The sequence below is a fragment of the Triticum aestivum genome, chromosome 3B (genome assembly GCF_018294505.1).
Source record: "Triticum aestivum cultivar Chinese Spring chromosome 3B, IWGSC CS RefSeq v2.1, whole genome shotgun sequence".
NCBI lineage: Eukaryota > Viridiplantae > Streptophyta > Magnoliopsida > Poales > Poaceae > Triticum > Triticum aestivum.
In genome coordinates, this window is record NC_057801.1 from 296,812,251 (window position 1) to 296,831,039 (window position 18,789).

Consider the following 18,789-nt stretch of genomic DNA (forward strand, 5'->3'; position numbering starts at 1 on the left):
TCATTTTTTAATTTAAAATATGTAGGCACCAACCAAGTTTTAGTTCAAATTATGTAACCCTCTATCCATGTTTGTATTTTGTATGATCTCTACTTGTTTATCCATGTATTAATGGAAAAAGATTGCTTGATGGGTACTTGTGCATGTATCATATCTGTAACACCCCGGATGTAACTTTCCATCTTTGTAACTCCAACTCTTGCCATTTCCAGATATGTGATATGATATTTCCTTCGTGGTTGGGTTTTTGTCTCTCGTTTTGCATTTGTGCTTGGTGCCATTTTGCATTCAATCCCCATCATGTGCATGGTGTGTTTTTCTTACATATTATGTTGTTGCATGTTCCATGCATGATTCTGGCATCATCTCCACTTCTCCTTTCCTTTCCTTTCTTTCATTTTGCAAGTGCCACTTTTCCCTTCTCTTTTAATGCTCATCTTTTCTCCAATATTCAAGCATCTTGTCCTAAACCTCTGTGCCAAGCTTCACATACTTTGGAGTTGATTTGGTTAGGTTTTAAAATGGCTCAAGTTTAAATTTAATTCAAACTTGAATTATTTTACTTCCTCTAAAAAATTCCCAAACCAATTTATTCAAATATTGCATAATTCCAGGAGCATGAGGATATTCTCATCTCTCCCAAATTCCTCTTCTAGCCCCCTGTGCTTTTCAATTTGTGTTTCTCTTTTAAGAAAAGAGAGAGGAAAGAGCAGCGGCAGCTGCAACCCACTTGGGCCTCGGCCCCCAGCGCCACCAGCTAGCCCAGCAGCAGCGCAGCCAGCAGTAGCCCAACCTGCCCGTGCGCATGTTGCTTCCCCGCTTTCTCACACGAGCGCCGCACACCCCTCTCTCTCACTCGAACCACATGGACACGCGGATCCCCCGTGTCAGCGAGAGCGGCAGCCACACCCGCCTCCTTTTCTCCATCCCCTTCCTCTGCTTTTTGCCGTGCCATGGCCACGGTGGCGAGCCAGCTAGCCGCGCCGCGCCTACTTAAGCCCCCCTCGGCGTCCGCACCTAGCCCCTAGGGTTTCCCTCTCCATCCTCCATCGCCGCCAGGTGAGAAAACTCCCCTAGACCCGTCGCTTCCACCGCTTCCCGATCGCTCCTGAGAGCATGTCCATGTCACCGGCGCGCACTCCGGCCACCTCCGCCTCGCCAACCACGTCTGTCTTCCTCCACGATGTCGACTATGTCCCCGTCATCCTCTGCCTCCCCTAGGATCGTCAAGGCGAGCTACCTCCCCGTCGTCCTCTTCCTCCCCTGCTTCGCGGACAGTAGCCCCGCTAGGTTCAGAGCTCGTCCGCGTCGCCGTAGGCTCATATCCATCGACCCCGTCGTGTCCTAGGGTGAGCTGGGTAACGAACCTCCCTATCCCATCCATTCCATGGCGTGTAGGCACTCGTAGGACTCGCCCATCCGTGTACTTGACGCGCTCGCAGTGCTCCGGCGAAGCCTGAAGATTATGTCGTGTGTATCTTTGCTGTAGTGCACCTGCGCATCCCCACGCTCCGGTTCTATCCTAGCCTCGTTCTCCTCGTTGTGCTGTACTCGCCCGCGCAACCGCTCCTGCAGTGCAGCATCCCCGCGCAAGCACCAGGCTTCGCCTAGCCCCATGCCATAGCCACCGAGGCGAGCACGAGTTTGTCCTTGGGAGGGCCCGTACACGCACGCTCCTTTGCTGCTCCGCTTGCACACGCGCGACCTTACCCCCATTCCGCATGCCCGCCGGTGCTCTGCAGCTACAGAAGTCGCCGACGTTGCTTGCCGTCGATGCCGGAACTCTGCTGCGCGTTCATGGCGTTTCCAGGACCGGGACTCTCTCTGTTGAAAGGGTGATGCACCCCTTCTTGATCGCAAGCCGAGCTTGTAGCCCACTGGTTCCTCCCGCTCACTTTGATTCAGTAGGTCTCGGGTTCGAGTCCCGGGCTCTACATAGTTTGTTGTCTCCTTTTTATTCTGCATTGTGACACTGACGCCTCGGCCCCCCTATCATATATACACCCTCTTAGGCCCACTGTCATACACACACACACATAGCCGCCTCCCTTTCTTTACTTTGTTCCTATTACCCCCGCTCTTTCCATTAATGAAAAGTGCCCATTTTCCATTTTGGGCAGATCCAAATCTGGACATTCCAGATTAGGCAATTTCCCTTTTCTGTCTATTTTCATTTCGGGCAGTTTCTCAAGTATGCATTTTGTGGGTATTTTTCTACAGTAACCCCAACATATTATATATGTTTTTGGGCTAGAAAAATCCAGTGAATCCAGTGGTGGCATTAGTTTCGGCATTCCAGCAAGTTTGCACACATGTCATTTTACATCATGTTGTTGTTTTGTCTTTCATGTGTATATTTATGCAAATATGCTATGGGGTAGTTTTTCACATGAACATGCTCTTCATCATGCCTACTTGCCGCTGCAATTAATCTTATTCCATGATATGTTTTATTTTGAGTTAAATAAGCTTGCAAACATGTTATCTTGAATCCGTTTCTGCCATGCCATTAAATTCTGCTAAGTCTGGGTCTGTTTATGTCACTTGCCATGTTTGCATTGATGCTATCATCATTTCTGTAGATATTTGGAGCATGTAGTACTAGCATTCCATTCTCTTTCTTGCTATGATATATTGTTGTATCATATTTAAACCTTGCACACAGTTTGTTACATTGTTGTTTTTCAACAGATTGCATTGCATTTTGTTTGGCTTCTCATTTTCAAACTGTGCATCCATTTCCGGTGATCTTCATATCGATTTCATTTGAAATCTCCCAACCTATCTAGTGGCATGCTTGGGTTACCAATTGTGCTATGTTCATTGTTTCTCCTTCCGTCTCGTTTGCACCCCTTCCGAAGCACCTCGTATGCATTGCACCTCATATCTTGCATTCCATGCCATGTCTTGCATCATGTTGCTTTCGCATTGCATCGTAATTGATTGTTGTTCCATTGCTTGTGTTATTGCTTTGGGTAGAGCCGGGAGACTAGTTCGTGTAGGAGGAACCTGTTGAGTACGCTAACGAGGAGCAAGCTTTCGACAACTCTGAGAACTTTGCAGGCAAGATGACCATTACCCTCGATATCACTTCTATCTTTGCTTGCTAGTTGCTTCGTTCTATCGCTATGTTGCGCTACCTATCACTTGTTTACCATGTCTCCCATTTTGCCATGTCAAGCCTCTAACCCATGTTCCTAGCAAACCATTGTGTGGCTAAGTTACCGATTTTGCTCAGCCGCTCTTATAGCATTGTTAGTTGCAGGTGAAGTTGAAGATTACTCCGTGTTGGAACAAGATGATGTTGGGATATCACAATATCTCTTATTTTAATTAATGCATCTATATACTTCGTAAAGGGTGGAAGACTCGGCCTTCTGCTTGGTGTTTTGTTCCACTCTGGCCGCCTTAGTTTCCATCATACCGGTGTTATGTTCCTTGATTTTGCATTCCTTACGCGGTCGGGTTTATGGTAACCCCTTGATAGTCCGCTTTGAATAAAACACCTCCAGCAAGGCCCAACCTTGGTTTTACATTTGCCTCACCTAAGAGTTTCCCTTGGGTTTTCGCGAGCCCGAGGATCATCTTTATTTACCCCCCCTCGGGCCAGTGCTCCTCTGAGTGTTGGTCCAAACTAGAGCCCTTTGTAGCGCCCCCTCAGGGAAACTTGGGGTCTGGTTTTAGTTGTACGGATTGCTCATCCGTTGTGCCCTGAGAACGAGATATGTGCAGCTCCTATCGGGATTTGTCGGCACAGTCGGGTGGTGTTGCTGGTCTTGTTTTACCATTGTCGAAATGTCTTGTAACCGGGATTCTGAGACTGATCGGGTCTTCCAGGGAGAAGGAATATCCTTCGCTGATCGTGAGAGCTTGTGATGGGCTAAGTTGGGACACCCCTGCAGGGTATAAACTTTCGAGTGTTGTGCCCGCGGTTTTGTGGCAGATGGGAATTTTTTAATATCCGGTTGTAGAGTAGTTGACACTTGACTTAATTAAAACGCATCAAACGAATGTGTAGCCGTGATGGTCCCTTCTCGGCGGAGTCCAGGAAGTGAACACGGTTTGGGTTATGTTTGAACGAAAGTAGTCTTCAGGATCACTTCTTGATCACTTCTATATGACGAGCGTTGCGTAGTTTCTCTTCTTACTCTTGTACTCGCCTTTAGCCACCATATTTTGCTTATCAATTGCTGCAACTCCACCTCATTACCACATCCTACCCATAAGCTTAAATTGTCTTGATCTCGCGGGTTTTGAGATTGCTGAGTCCTCGTGACTCACAAGATACTACAAACAATTGCAGGTGCCGATGATACCAGTGCAGGTGATGCTACCGAACTCAAGTGGGAGTTTGACGAGGTCCTTGTCCGTTACTACGTGTCTTTTCCTAATGATCAGTAGTGGAGCCCAGTTGGGACGATCGGGGATCTAGCATTTGGGGTTATCTTCTTTTCGTTTGGACTTGTCCGTAGTCGTACTATGTGTGTACTCTGAATGATGCATGATTTATTTAAGTACTTGTGTGAAGTGGCGATTGTAAGCCAACTATTTATCCCAGTCTTGTTCATTACATGGGATTGTGTGAAGATGAGCCTTCTTGCGATAAAACCACAATGCGGTTATGCCTCTAAGTCATGCCTCGACACGTGGAGATATAGCCGCATCGTGGGCGTTACAAGTTGGTATCAGAGCCATTCCCGACTTAGGAGCCCCTACTTGATCGAATCGCTGGCGTTGTTGAGTCTAGAACAAAAATGTTTTGAGTCTTAGGATTATATATATCGGAGAGTATGATTCTTTTTACTCTTCAGTCCCTTCGTCCCTCTGGTGAGGCCCCCTAACCTAGATGTTTTGACTTTCCTCTCCTCAAATTTCATGATTTTTTTTAGGATCACACGGGTATCTTGGGATCGTTTCGATATTCTTGTGACGAGAACATTGTTCTTGGTGCCTCCTGACATTTAGGGGTTGTGGCAGTGTCCCGGGGAGTTGAGCTCCGAGGTGTTGTCGTCACAATTTTATCGTTGCAGTTCTGGAATACTTGAGTTTCGCTGACATCGAAAATCTCTTTTATGCAGCTAGTGGTAAGATAACCTCGACGCCACCCACTGGGGAGTTCGGGAGTATTGCCATAGCTCGTATAACAGATGCTTTTCGAAGGTTGAGCTACATGATTTTCGATGGTTTCTTGGTTATGTGTTGACGGATGGATACAGCTGGATGTAGGGATTGTTAGTTTTGGGTGAGATATATATTGCTTCCCCTGTATCCCCAACACCAGATTGCTTAACCAGAAAGTTTCGAGAGTTTTATAGGTGGGAATTCTAGTAGCTCTTAGGTTTTCTTCCCGCAGATATTTGGTTTGTGATTGGGTAATCCTTACCATTTATTTGTTCTAGCCATACCTTGTTGTTTTATTCATCATCCTTTACCTAAGTGGCTTCTCACCTTAATGGATGGGTGATGTTAACTTTGGAATTCATTCGTTCAATCCTTGTTCGAATGTTTATTGTGAAGACTATATGTTGCAATTTCAAGCCTTTGATTCTACTTATCTATCATGTCAATGGTGGTTCTAACAGATGGCTCCGCCAACTCGCAACAATCCGGATCGGGGTGAAGGAGATCGGTTGAACCCTCCACCTCCGTGACCTCCTCCGCCTCCGGAGGCATGGCAAGCTGTCGCGGCAGCCACCAATGCCAGCATGCAGATGCTTTTGCAAATCTTGAAAGAGCGCAACCAAGGCCAAGGAAACCAAGGGAATCAATGTCAAGGGCAGTTCAACAATCAGCCTCAGTTTGCTACCCTCAACCAGGTCCTTGCAAATCAGCCAAAGTCTTTCAGCAGTTGTGTCGAGGCCACAGACGCTTATGATTGGCTCGTGGACATCTTCAAGCATTTTGAATGCAGCAATGTTAGGCCTGAGGACTACGTCAAGTTCTCTTCTTTTCAGCTCAAGGACAAAGCAGCTGATTGGTATCAGCAATACAAAGATTCCAGAGGAGGTCGAGTGATTACCTGGGCTGACTTCTGCCGGGATTTCAAAGCTAACCACTTTCCTACAAGTGTTGTTGAGAGCAAGCGTGAGGAATTCCGCAATCTCAAGCAAGTAAGCATGTCCGTGTATCAATACAACATCCAGTTTCAGAAGCTTGCTCACTTCGCAAGACAAGACGTTCCTGATGAAAAGAGTATGATTTATCACTTCAGAGGTGCCCTCAGAGAGGATCTGCAGTTTGCTCTTGTTCTTGTTGGTCCTACTCAGTTTGATCAGTTCTACAACATGGCCCTCAAGCAAGAAGGTGCTCAGCTCAAGTTTGAGGCTACTAAGAAGAGAATCAGGGATGCAGTTCAGTCTTATTCTTGCTCTCAAGTGGTGGCTAAGCAGCAGAAGTTCTACCTTCCTCCTCTCCGTTTCGTCAGCCTTACCAGCAGAAGAACTCAGGTGGTCGTGGATCTTCCCACCCACCCAACCCAGGCTATCAGAACAAGTCTCAGACTCAAGCTCCAAGGTCAAGTGCTCCTTATCATCGCCCGCTCTCAGAGGTGACTTGCAACAAGTGTCATCATAAAGGTCACTACGCAAACAAGTGTTTCAACCAAAGGCGCCTTCCGCCTCCTCCTCCTGTGAGATCTTCAAGCAATGCAGTGGTCAAGCATAATCCCAAGCATGCTAAGGTGAACATGATGAATGCAGCTCAAGCGGAAGACTCTTCAGAAGTGATCCTGGGTAATCTCTTAGTTAATGACATTCCTGCAAAAGTCTTATTTGATACTGGTGCATCGCATTCTTTTGTTTCAAGACCTTTTGTGGCTATGCATGATTTGGTTACTCAAGTATAGCCGAAACCATTGTCTATTGTTTCCTCGGCTCGGCAAATGACTTCTCGAGTATTCGTTCGGGATTCCGTTATCAAGATGGGAAACTATAAATTTCTGTCTTCTCCAATTGTTCTTCGCGACTCGGATATTGATCTAATTCTCGGGATGGACTGGCTTTCTAAGCACAAAGCTCAACTTGATTGTGCTGCCAGTGAGATTCAATTGACACACTCTACTGAGGATGTGATCATCTATGCCGCTCGTGACAAAACTATTCGGTTATTCTCTCTCAATGAGAAGGGCGAGTTAGATGCAATTTCTCAGATTCCAGTCTTTGTGATTACCAAGATGTCTTTCCAGAAGAGCTTCTGGGTATGCCTCCTCACTGGCCAGTTGAATTATTTATCGATCTTGAGCCTGGTACTGAACCCATTTGCAAGCGTCCATACAAGCTTGGACAAAAGGAGTTGAAGAAATTGAAGAAACAACTCGATGAACAAGAGTGTTTGGGTCTGATCAGACCAAGTTCATCTCCTTGTGGTTGTGGTGTTCTTTTTGTCTAGAAGAAGGATGTCACGGACCGACTTTGTGTCGATTACCGTCCATTGAACAAGAAGACAATCAAGAACAAGTACCCACTTCCCAACGTCAATGAGCTATTCGAGCAACTTAAAGGTGCAAAGGTGTTCTCCAAGCTTGACCTTCGTATGGGTTATCATCAGATTCACATTCGTGAACAAGATATCCCCAAGACAGCATTTAGAACAAGCTTTGGTTCTTATGAATATACTGTCATGTCTTTCGGCCTTGTCAATGCTCCTCCAACTTTCTCTCGCATGATGAACTTCATCTTCAACCCTTGCACAGATGAATTCGTCTAGGTGTATCTTGATGATATCTTGGTGTTCTCCAAGAATAAGAAGGATCATGCCAAACATTTGAGATTGGTGCTCGACAAGCTCAGAGAGTATCAATTCTATGCGAAGTTTTCCAAATGTGAGTTTTGGCTTGATGAAGTTCTTTACCTTGGTGACATCATCTCCGCCAAAGGCATTGCTGTGAATCCTGAGAAGGTCTCTGCAGTTGTGAATTGGGAACCTCCTCGGAATGTCAAGCAGCTCCGCAGTTTCCTTGGACTTGCAAGCTATTACCGAAGATTCATTGAGAATTTCTCTAAGATTGCAAAGCCTCTTTCCAACCTCCTCCATAAGCATGTCAAGTATGTCTGGATGCCTAAGTGTGACGTTGCTTTCAAAACCCTCAAAGAAAAGCTTGTCTCAGCTCCTGTCTTAACTCCTCCTGATGAATCCAAACCATCACTACAAGAAATATGTCAACTAGTGACCTTTTGTCAGTGACCCTGGAAGAATTGGTCATAGATCTATGACCATTTCAGACCAAATGATCAAAAGCTGTTCGGGGGGCTCAAAACCCTAAACCATTGTGACCATTTTGGTCAGAAAGGTCGTAATTTCCTTACGCTAAATGGTCACAAAGCAAACAGTGCTAGTCCGCTGCCTTATTTCTAGTTGTTAACGAACAATATAGATGGTCATAGCCTTGTAGATTGAGGATCATGGCTATGATTGGGCGCCACCTCATCATTTGTGCATATGTGTCATGCTTAGTTGTCGCCTACCTCATCATTTTTTCCTATGTGTCGTGCTTAGTTGTCAGTCTCGTTTACCAATTTTGCACATGTGTCGCGCTTAGGTGTCATTTTTTTGCTTATGTTTCAATTTTGCATTTGGTTTTTGAACCGCACTCAGCTGACCCGCCTCGCTGTATAGTGAGACCCACGACGGGTCCCACTAGTCTGACCAATGGGGCCTGCCATGCTGACAAATCTAGTCCACCCTGCTGACATGCAGGACCCGCCATGCGGGACACACCCGCCTGACAAGCAGGACCGTCAAGCTGACACGTGGGAGCTAGGACCCTCAAACAACTAGTGCCGAATAATGGAGCAAAAATGGGCATTGGTGGGGGTCGAACTCTCGACCACTGGTACCTGGACGCGGGACCATACCACCACGCCACCCTTTCTTTCGTGCAAGAATACCTCCCACGATTCAAGTAAAGCAAACAAAACGTTGCTGGGCCTGGGCCTTTTTGGACAAGGCCACTTGGTTTTTTTTCTTTTAACCATTCCATTGTGTCCAGTGTAGGCGGATGACCCATAGGCCTTTCGAAGGTCCATCTCGTGGCGATGTGGACTTCCCACATCTTTGAGTCCACATAAATAGTAGGAGTTCAAATTTCACTACAAAAATTAGAGCGTGTTCAAACAAAAAAAAGTGTAAAATGTAATTGCACCGTCAATTTTGTGTATGACCTCGGATCAATATTATCCAAACATTAGGTTCATCTTGAAGAGCATATGAAAAATGTTAACAAAGCATTTGAAAAATGTTAATAAACCATTTGAAATATGTTTAAAATGTGTATAGTTTTTTAATTAAGCATTGAGAAAATGTTGACCATGTATTAAAACTGTTTATCTTGTATTTGAAAAAATGTTAATCAATCATATGAAAATGTTAAAATGTGTACAAAAAAATGTTGACCCTGTATTAAAAAAACTATTAATCAAGCATTTGAAAATTGTTAAAAATTGTATAGAAAAATATTGAACATGTATATAAAAAATCTTATGCCAGTTTTAAATACAATTCGCGTAGTCCATGCTTGTTATTTTTCCTATAAACTAAGTCTCATATAATGGACACGATGTGAATGTTTTCAATTTTTTTGGATTTTTTTTAATTTCTTATACTGGTTTCAAAATGCGGTCAAACGTCGGGCATGACCGTTCATAGCTAGTGTATGAATCTTGCAAATCTTTTGGAGTGTCTCTAATTAAATAGATACTTATGTATCTAGAAATGATTTAAACAAATAGAGAGCAAACTATGAGGCAACGGTAGTTCAGATTTGACCCGTTTCCTGCTGAATTGTTGGAATTTTGTCTTTTTCACAAGAGGTGGATAAAAGTTTTTGACACATAACCATTTTGTTGATTGTGCATTAAATATGGCCTAATATGTTATAAAATTGATTTGGTCCAATTTTGCAACTGATTGGGCAGTCAGAAAATGGAAAATGGTTTTTTCGTCCAAAGAAAATGAAAACTTCCTTAGGCAACATTCTTTGCCATTCCAATATGCACCCTTGTGCACAATATGAGATCATTTGAACAAACTATGCCATGAAAACTCCCTTAGGCAACATTGTTTGAAATTCCAAGATGCACCATTGTGCACAATATTAGATCATTTGAACAAACTATGCCATGAATGTGGGCCTGTGGCCGTAAGATTGATCATTTCGCTTGAAAGCCATGAATCTTCACACTTGATAGCTCATTTCTGAGAACACTTTTTTAAAATAGTCATTGTATTAAAAGTTCATTATTTTTTCTGGAAACTTGGTCACATATAATGACACAATGTGAAGGTTTTCCAAATTTTTTTTCAATTTTTTATGCCCGTTTCAAAATGTGGTCAAAACGGCGGGCTTGACCGTTCCTATCTAGTTGTTGAATCTTGGAACTTTTTTTGTATTTCTTTAATTAAATAGATACTTATTTACCTAGAAATGATTTTTGGAAAAAATAAAGAGCAAACTACGAGGCAGCTGCAGTTCAAATTTGAATCGCTTCCACCTAAATCGATGGGAATTTGTCTTTTTCACCAGAAGTGGATCAAAAATTTTGACACCCAACCATTTTGTCAATTGTGCATTAAATATGGCCTAGTATTTTATAAAATTTATTAGGTCCGATTTTGCAACAAATATATGGTAGGTCCTTCACAAAAGAAACTCATTTCGGGCACTCAGAAAATGGAAAATGAATTTTCCGTGCAAAGAAAATGAAAAGTCCCTTAGGCAACATTGTTTGCCATTCCAAGATGCACCCTTTTGCATAATATGAGATCATTTGAACAAACTATGCCATGAATGTGGCCATAAGATTGATCATTTGGCTTGAAAGCCATGAATCTTCACACTTGATAGCTCATTTCCGAGAACACTTTTTTAAAATAATTACCATATTACAAGTTTATTATTTTTCCTGGAAACTTGGTGACATATAATGACACAATGCGAAGGTTTTCCAATTTTTTGATTTTTTTGAATTTTTTATGCCCGTTTCAAAATCGGTCAAAACGGCGGACTTGACCGTTCCTATCTAGTGGTTGAATCTTGGATTTTTTTGGTGTTTCTCTGATTAAATAGATACTTTTGTACCTAGAAATGATTTTTGGAAAAAATAAAGAGCAAACTATGAGGCAGTTGCAGTTCAAATTTGACCTGCTTCCAACTGAATCGGCGGGAATTTGTCTTTTTCACCAGAAGTGGATCAAAACTTTTGACACCCAACCATTTGGTCAATTGTGCATTAAATATGGCCTAGTATTTCAGAAAATTGATTTGGTCCAATTTTACAATAAATATATGGTAGGTACTTCATAAAAAAACTCATGTTGAACACTCGAAAAATCAAAAAAGAAATTTCGGTAGTTAGGCATTGAATCTTACAAACATTTCAGAGTATCTCTGATAAAATAGATATTTAGTATCTATAAATTATTTTTAGAAATATTAAATAGGTACTTTAGTACCTATTAATGTGAAAAAAGTAGAAGAAAACAAAAATGTAAACACAATTTGTTTTACTTTATTCTCATTGGTGGAACTAGCTCTCACCCGGATCGATGACGTGGCGGCCATCCATCCATCCATCCAACCCCTTGCCCTAAAAAAATCTACCCATCCCCTGCCCTCGTCTCCCACCCACCCACCACCTGACCCCTTCCCTCCCCTCGCATCGCGCCGCCACCCATCTATCCATCCCGCCCTCCCGCATCACGCCGCCATCCACATCCATCCCCTGGCCGCTCTCCCCCGTTCCTAGCACTTGACGGCGTCGGCCCGGCCCCCAAAACCCCTGCGGCGGGCCACCGCATCCCTCCATCATTCGCCGTTGCCGCCGCCGCCGCGCGATGCACTTGGGGATCTGCTTCGTGTGACACCAAGCGGCCCTTCTCCTCCTCGCCCTCCCCCGCATCCCCGCGCCGCCGCACATGAAGAAGGCCAAGCTCCCCACCGTCTCCTCCTCCTCCGCCGGTCACACCACTCGTCCCCTCCTCTCTCTCCCCCGCACACCCTAGCTCTCCACGCAGCAAACCCCAGCGCTCCCCGATCCAGATCCCTCTCCTCCACTCGCCGCCACCCACCCCTCCCCCGCCGCCACCCACCTCCAACACCCACCCATCCCCTTGCTGCCACCCACCTCCGCCACACCTCCCCTCCCCACCTCAGATCCTCTCCCCACTCCCAGATCCAACTTGCACCGGAGAACGAGGAGGTCGCGGCCAGGATCTTCGAGATGCGGTGGTCGTCGATGCGGGGTCATGACGCGGGGCCCGCCATGGAGGCGGTGGTCGTCGATGCGGTGTCCAAGCTGCTGAAGCCCGGCATCGCGCTGTCCGAGATCTCCTCTGCTCCCTGGGTTGGTGAGTCGCCAGATCTCCTCTGCTCTTGTTTGATTCGCTTGAGATTTTGCTGGGCGTTATGCATATGTGTGACCCTCCCTGTTCGATGTGTGTCTGCGGTCAGGTGATGCCCTCGAAGGTGAAGACGGGCTGAGATGGCAGGCTGCTAGTTGCCTCGGCCCTGAAGATGAAGATGAAGGTGGAGGAGAGCGAGCGTGGGTGAGATGGCCTCTCGCAGCATGTCCAACCACCCCTACTCCCCTGATGAGCGCATGCTACAGCTCCTAGGCGAGGTATGCATCTCCCTCTGTCCTTTCCCCTCCCCTTCCCCTACTTCTGCTGCTCTTCCGGTCTCACTCCTCATCTTGTCTCTTGTGCAGGGTACACGAACTCCACTTCTTCCACCAGCCACCCTCCCCTCTGCGCCCAGCTTGTGAAACACCTCCACACCATCTTTGGAGCCGCCTGCCGGTGATATTGGTGTTCATTGTGGCGCAATAGTGACTACACATTCCATCGAGTTAGTGATGTAGTCATGTAGGCAGTGAAGCTTAAAGTGTTATGTTTACTTCACATAAACTGAAAAGGGTATCATTTCATACTTTTGGTTTGGTTTGTGATTCTGCTTCACTTAAATTTCAGCCTGAGCTAGTAGTTGACTAAAGGAATGCTCGGTACATTTAGAGATATTATCTCACTATGCTAATATGTTTCAACAAGGGAGTACCGTCTACTAGTCCGTTAATATGTGAGCGATGGATAGTTTAATCACGGCTTGTTTCCAGACTTGTATTAACACATCATTCCCCTTTTAAAATTTCTACTACTAGTCTGTTAAAAGAGATCTCAACAATGCTGTTTTAGTGAGCTTATTTGTTGTCGGAGACTGGGTAATGATAAAAGACCACCACGATTAAGTTCAGAAACGATAGTATGTGCTACATTTGATCATGGGTTGTATAACATATTTGTTACTGCAGGTCACCCATCCTCGAGGAGCAGGAGGGACGCAGCTAGTTGGCCATCAAGAGCCTGCTCTGCTCCTCTTGTTCATCTTATGGTATCTTGTTCTCTGTGATAACCGTTGACTAGCAAGATACAATGTTGATTTACTATATATGCTCTTGTCTCACCCATAACTTTGTTTATATGCCTGGTTTCAAGTGAACTTGTCATAGCTTATATTGTTGCTTTTGTGGATACTGCTACCCATTGCTTCAATGCTGCCTTAACTTGTTAGCATGTTCATGTGAATTGGCTAACTGTTGCGTGTTAATTACTACTACTCACTGATGTTGTATTCTATTGGCACCAACTCTGCTGCCCGTGTATTATATATATTCTTCTTGCTCAAGCACAAGAGCACTAGTGCTATGTTGCTGCCTGTGACAGTCCATGGACAAACTCTGTTAATTTATTGACCCTGTCATTCTATGCTTAAATGATGAGAAAGTCGCATTTTGCTTGTTCTAACATGCTGTTAGGTTTGCTTTTATTTTGTTCCTAACCATTTTGTTTGATAACTTGCAGATCTAGCCTTCCTTCGTGTTTTCTCGTGAGGTCCAGGATGAACAATTCGAGCTCATTGGAGATAGCCTGATGTAAACCTTATATATTATTATTGTATATAGCATCATGAGGTCCAGATGCTTGTATATATTATTGTAAACCTGATAGTTACCTGATGTAAACTTGATGGTTGATTGTAATAATGTGCCAAGTTTGGCTCTATTTGATTGTATTCATGATGTGAACCATGTTTTCCGGATTAGTTATGCTCTGTTTGAAGCATTTTATTTTCTGTCTGTTTTGATTTAATATTGTTATTTATTTACTAGAAAATTTAGATCTGAAGAATATAACCTACTTATTAGAACTGGTCCCATCTCACTAGTGGGCCATCTTTTGAAAAAGAATCATAAACTTTGTAGACAAAAGGCCATGACCCAGAAAATAAAAAGGCTGAATTGGTGGGCCTAGTCCATGGGAACTAACAATAAAAAAGGCTGCAATACTGGGCTTGGCCCATGAACCTGACCAAAAATTGGTAAACTAAAAACAAAAGGCTGTATTGTTGGGCTAGGCCCATGTAGAAAACCAAATTGGACCGGGCTGAATCTTGTGCCACATCAGCTTGCCATGCTGGATGCAAACGTGGCTTGGGGAGGTTGCTAGTGACCAAAACGCCATAGTGGACATATTTTGGTCATAAACGCCTTCGACCATTCAAGAAGAAAGGTCTCTATAGTCAGTTTACGACCGCCAGCTTTTGACCTTCTCTTTTTGGTCACAAAAAGGTCGCAAATGAAAAACCATGACCTTTCAGTGAACAATAGTGGTGGTCACAAGTTGACATATTTCTTGTAGTGCATTCGATGTTTTCTGTGATGCTTCTCTTCAAGGTCTCGGTGCTGTGTTAATGCAACAGAAGAAAGTTGTGGCATATACCTCTCGTCAGTTGAAGCCCAACGAAATGAACTACCCCACTCACGATCTTGAGTTGGCGGCACTTGTCCATGCATTAATAACATCGAGACATCTCTTGTTGGGAAGGCAAGTGGACATATTCACCGATCACAAGAGTTTCAAGTATATCTTCACTCAACCCAACCTCAACCTCAGGCAAACTTGTTGGGCCGAAATGATTCAAGAGTACAATCTTAGTATTGAATATACTCTAGGGAAGGCCAATGTGATTGCAGATGCTTTGAGCAGGAAGGCTTATTGCAACAGCTTAATTCTCAAGCCATTCCAGCCTGATCTTTGTGAAGCTTTCCGCAAACTCAACCTACAAGTTGTTCCTCAAGGTTTTCTTGCCAACCTTCAATTCGCTCCTACCTAGGAAGACCAAATCCGTGAGGCACAACTCCTTGATGCCATGGTGAAGAAGGTGAAACACGGTATTGCCAAGGGCTTATCCAAATACAAGTGCTATCGCATTGATGACAAGGACACCTTATTCTTCGAGGACCGGATTGTGGTTCCTGAAGGTGATCTAAGGAATGTCATAATGAATGAAGCACACAATTCTCTCCTTTCCGTCCATCCAGGCAGTTCGAAGATATACCATGACCTCAAGCAGCCGTATTGGTGGACTCGAATGAAGCGATAAATTGCTCAATTCGTGAATGAATGTGATGTCTGCCGAAGGGTGAAAGCAGAACACCAATGACCAGCTGGTCTCCTCCAACCTCTTCCTATTCCAGAATGGAAGTTTGATCTTATTGAAATGGACTTTGTTACTGGATTTCCATAGTCCAAGCGTGGGAATGATGCTATCTTTGTTGTCATCGACAAGCTTACAAAAGTGGCTCATTTCCTTCCAATCAAAGAATCTATCACAGCAGCTCAGTTGGCAGAGCTGTACACCTCCAGAATTGTCTCCTTGCATGGTATTCTGCAATTGATCTCTTCAGACCGCAGAAGCATTTTCACTTCTAGGTTTTGGGACTCCTTCCAAAAGGCCATGGGCACCAACATTCGCTTCAGCACAGCTTTCCATCCTCAAACAAGTGGCCAAGTTGAGAGAGTCAATCAAATCCTCAAAGACATGCTCAGAGCATGTGTCATCTCTTTCGGTATGAAGTGGGAAGATTGTCTTCCATATGCCGAGTTATCCTACAACAACAGCTTCCAAGCAAGTTCGGGCAAGGCCCCATTTGAAATTCTTTATGGCAGAAAGTGCCATACTCCTCTCAATTGGTCCGAGACTGGTGAATGCCAACTTCTTGGCAACGACTTGATCACAGAAGCAGAAGAAATATGTAAAGTCATCCGTGAAAATCTCAAAGCCGCGCAATCGCGCCAGAACAGTTACTATGATAGCAAACACCGTGACTTGGCTTTCAAGATCGGAGACCATGTCTACCTCCGCGTCTCTCCAATGAAAGGCACTCGCTGCTTTGGTATCAAAGGGAAGCTTGCCCCTAGATATGGGAGTCCTTTCAAGATCATTGCCAAAAGAGGCGACCTCGCCTATCAACTTGAACTTCCGTTCAACTTCGCAAATGTGCACGATGTGTTTCACGTGTCACATCTTCACAAGTGCTTCATGATGCCCGAGCGCACTATCAACTTTGAAGAGATTGACCTCCAAGAAGATCTGTCTTATCATGAGCATCCCATGGCTATTGTTGAAGAAACCGAGCGCAAGACTCACAACAAGTCAATCAAATTCCTGAAAGTTAAGTGGTCGCACCATTCCAACCGAGAAGCCACCTGGGAGCGCGAGGATCACCTCCGTTCCGAATATCCAGAGTTCTTCCAGTCCTAGATCTCGGGACGAGATCCTCTTGTAGTGGTGGAGTGATGTAACACCCCGGATGTAACTTTCCATCTTTGTAACTCCAACTCTTGCCATTTCCGGATATGTGATATGACATTTCCTTCATGGTTGGGTTTTTGTCTCTCGTTTTGCATTGGTGCTTGGTGTCATTTTCCATTCCATCCCCATCATGTGCATGGTGTGTTTTTCTTACATATTATGTTGTTGCATGTTCCATGCATGATTCTGGCATCATCTCCACTTCTCCTTTCCTTTCCTTTCTTTCATTTTGCAAGTGCCACTTTTCCCTTCTCTTTTAATGCTCATCTTTTCACCAATATTCAAGCATCTTTGTCCTAAACCTGTGTGCCAAGCTTCACATACTTTGGAGTTGATTTGGTTAGGTTTTAAAATGGCTCAAGTTTGAATTTAATTCAAACTTGAATTATTTTACTTCCTCTAAAAAATTCCCAAACCAAATTATTCAAATATTGCATAATTCCAGGAGCATGAGGATATTCACATCTCTCCCAAATTCCTATTCTAGCCCCCTGTGCTTTTCTCTTTGTGTTTCTCTTTTAAGAAAAGAGAGAGGAAAGACCAGCAGCAGCCGAAGCCCACCTGGGCCTCGCCCCCCAGCGCAACCAGCTAGCCTAGCAGCAGCACAGCCAGCAGTAGCTCAGCCAGCCCACACGCACGTTGCTTCCCCCCTTTCTCACCCGAGCACCGCACACCCCTCTCTCTCACTCGAACCACGTGGACACACGGGTCCCCTGCGTCAGTGAGAGCGGCAGCCACACCCGCCTCCTTTTCTCCTTCCCCTTCCTCTACTTTTGGCCGTGGCATGGCCATGGTGGAGAGCCAGCTAGCCGCGCCACACCTACTTAAGCCCCCCTCGGTGTACGCACCTAGTCACTAGGGTTTCGCTCTCCATCCTCCGCTGCCGCCAGGTGAGAAAACTCCCCCAGATCCGTCACTTCCGCCACTTCCCGAGCGCGCCTGAGAGCGCGTCCTCGTCGCCGGTGCGCACTCCGGCTACCTCCGCCTTGCCAACCACGTCCGTCTTCCTCCATGATGTCGACTACGTCCTCATCGTCCTATTTCTCTCCTGGGATCGTCAAGTCCGGCTACCTCCCCGTCGTTCTCTTCCTCCCCAGCTTCGTGGACAGCCGCCCTGGCAGGTTCAGAGCTCGTCCGCGACGCCGCAGGCTCGTATCCGTCGACCCCGTCGTGTCCTAGGGTGAGCTGGGTAACGAAACCTCCATGTGCCATCCATTCCATGGCGTGTAGGCACCCGTAGGACTCGCTCGATCCGTGTCTTTGACGCGCTCGTAGTGCTCCGGTGAAGCCTGAAGATTATGTCATGCGTATCTTTGCTGTAGCGCACCCGCGCCTCCCCACGCTCCGGTTCTATCCTAGCCGCGTTCTCCTCGCTGTGCTGGACTCGCCCGCGCAACCGATACCGCAGTGCAGCATCCCCGTGAGAGCACCATGCCTCGCCTAGCCCCATGCCTTAGCCACCGAGGCAAGCACGCTCACGCTCCTTTGCTGCTCCGCTTGCACGTGCGTGACCATACCCCCATTCCGCACACCCACCGGTGCTCTGCAGCTGCAGAAGTGCCGCCGTTGCTTGCCGTTGATGACGGAACTCTGCTGCGCATTCATGGCGTTTCCAGGACCGCTCTCTCTGTTCAATGGGTGATGCACCCCTTTTTGATCACAAGCCAGGCTTGTAGCCCACTGGTTGCTCCCGCTTGCTCTGATTCAGTAGGTCTCGGGTTCGAGTCCCAGGCTCTACATAGTTTGCTGCGTCCTTTTTATTCTGCATTGTGAGACTGACGCCTCGGCCCCCCTGTCATACACACACCCTCTTAGGCCCACTGTCATACACACACACAACCGCCTCCCTTTCTTTATTTTGTTCCTATTACCCCCGCGCTTTCCATTTATGGAAATTTCCCATTTTCCATTTTGGGTAGATCCAAATCTAGACAATCCAGATTAGGCAATTTCCCTTTTCTGTCTATTTGCATTTCGGGCAGTTTCTCAAGTATGCATTTTGTGGGTATTTTTCTACAGTAACCCCAACATATATATATGTTTTTGGGCTAGAAAAATCCAGTGGTGGCATTAGTTTCTGCATTTGAGCAAGTTTGCACACATGTCATTTTAGATCATGTTGTTGTTTTGTCTTTCATGTGTAT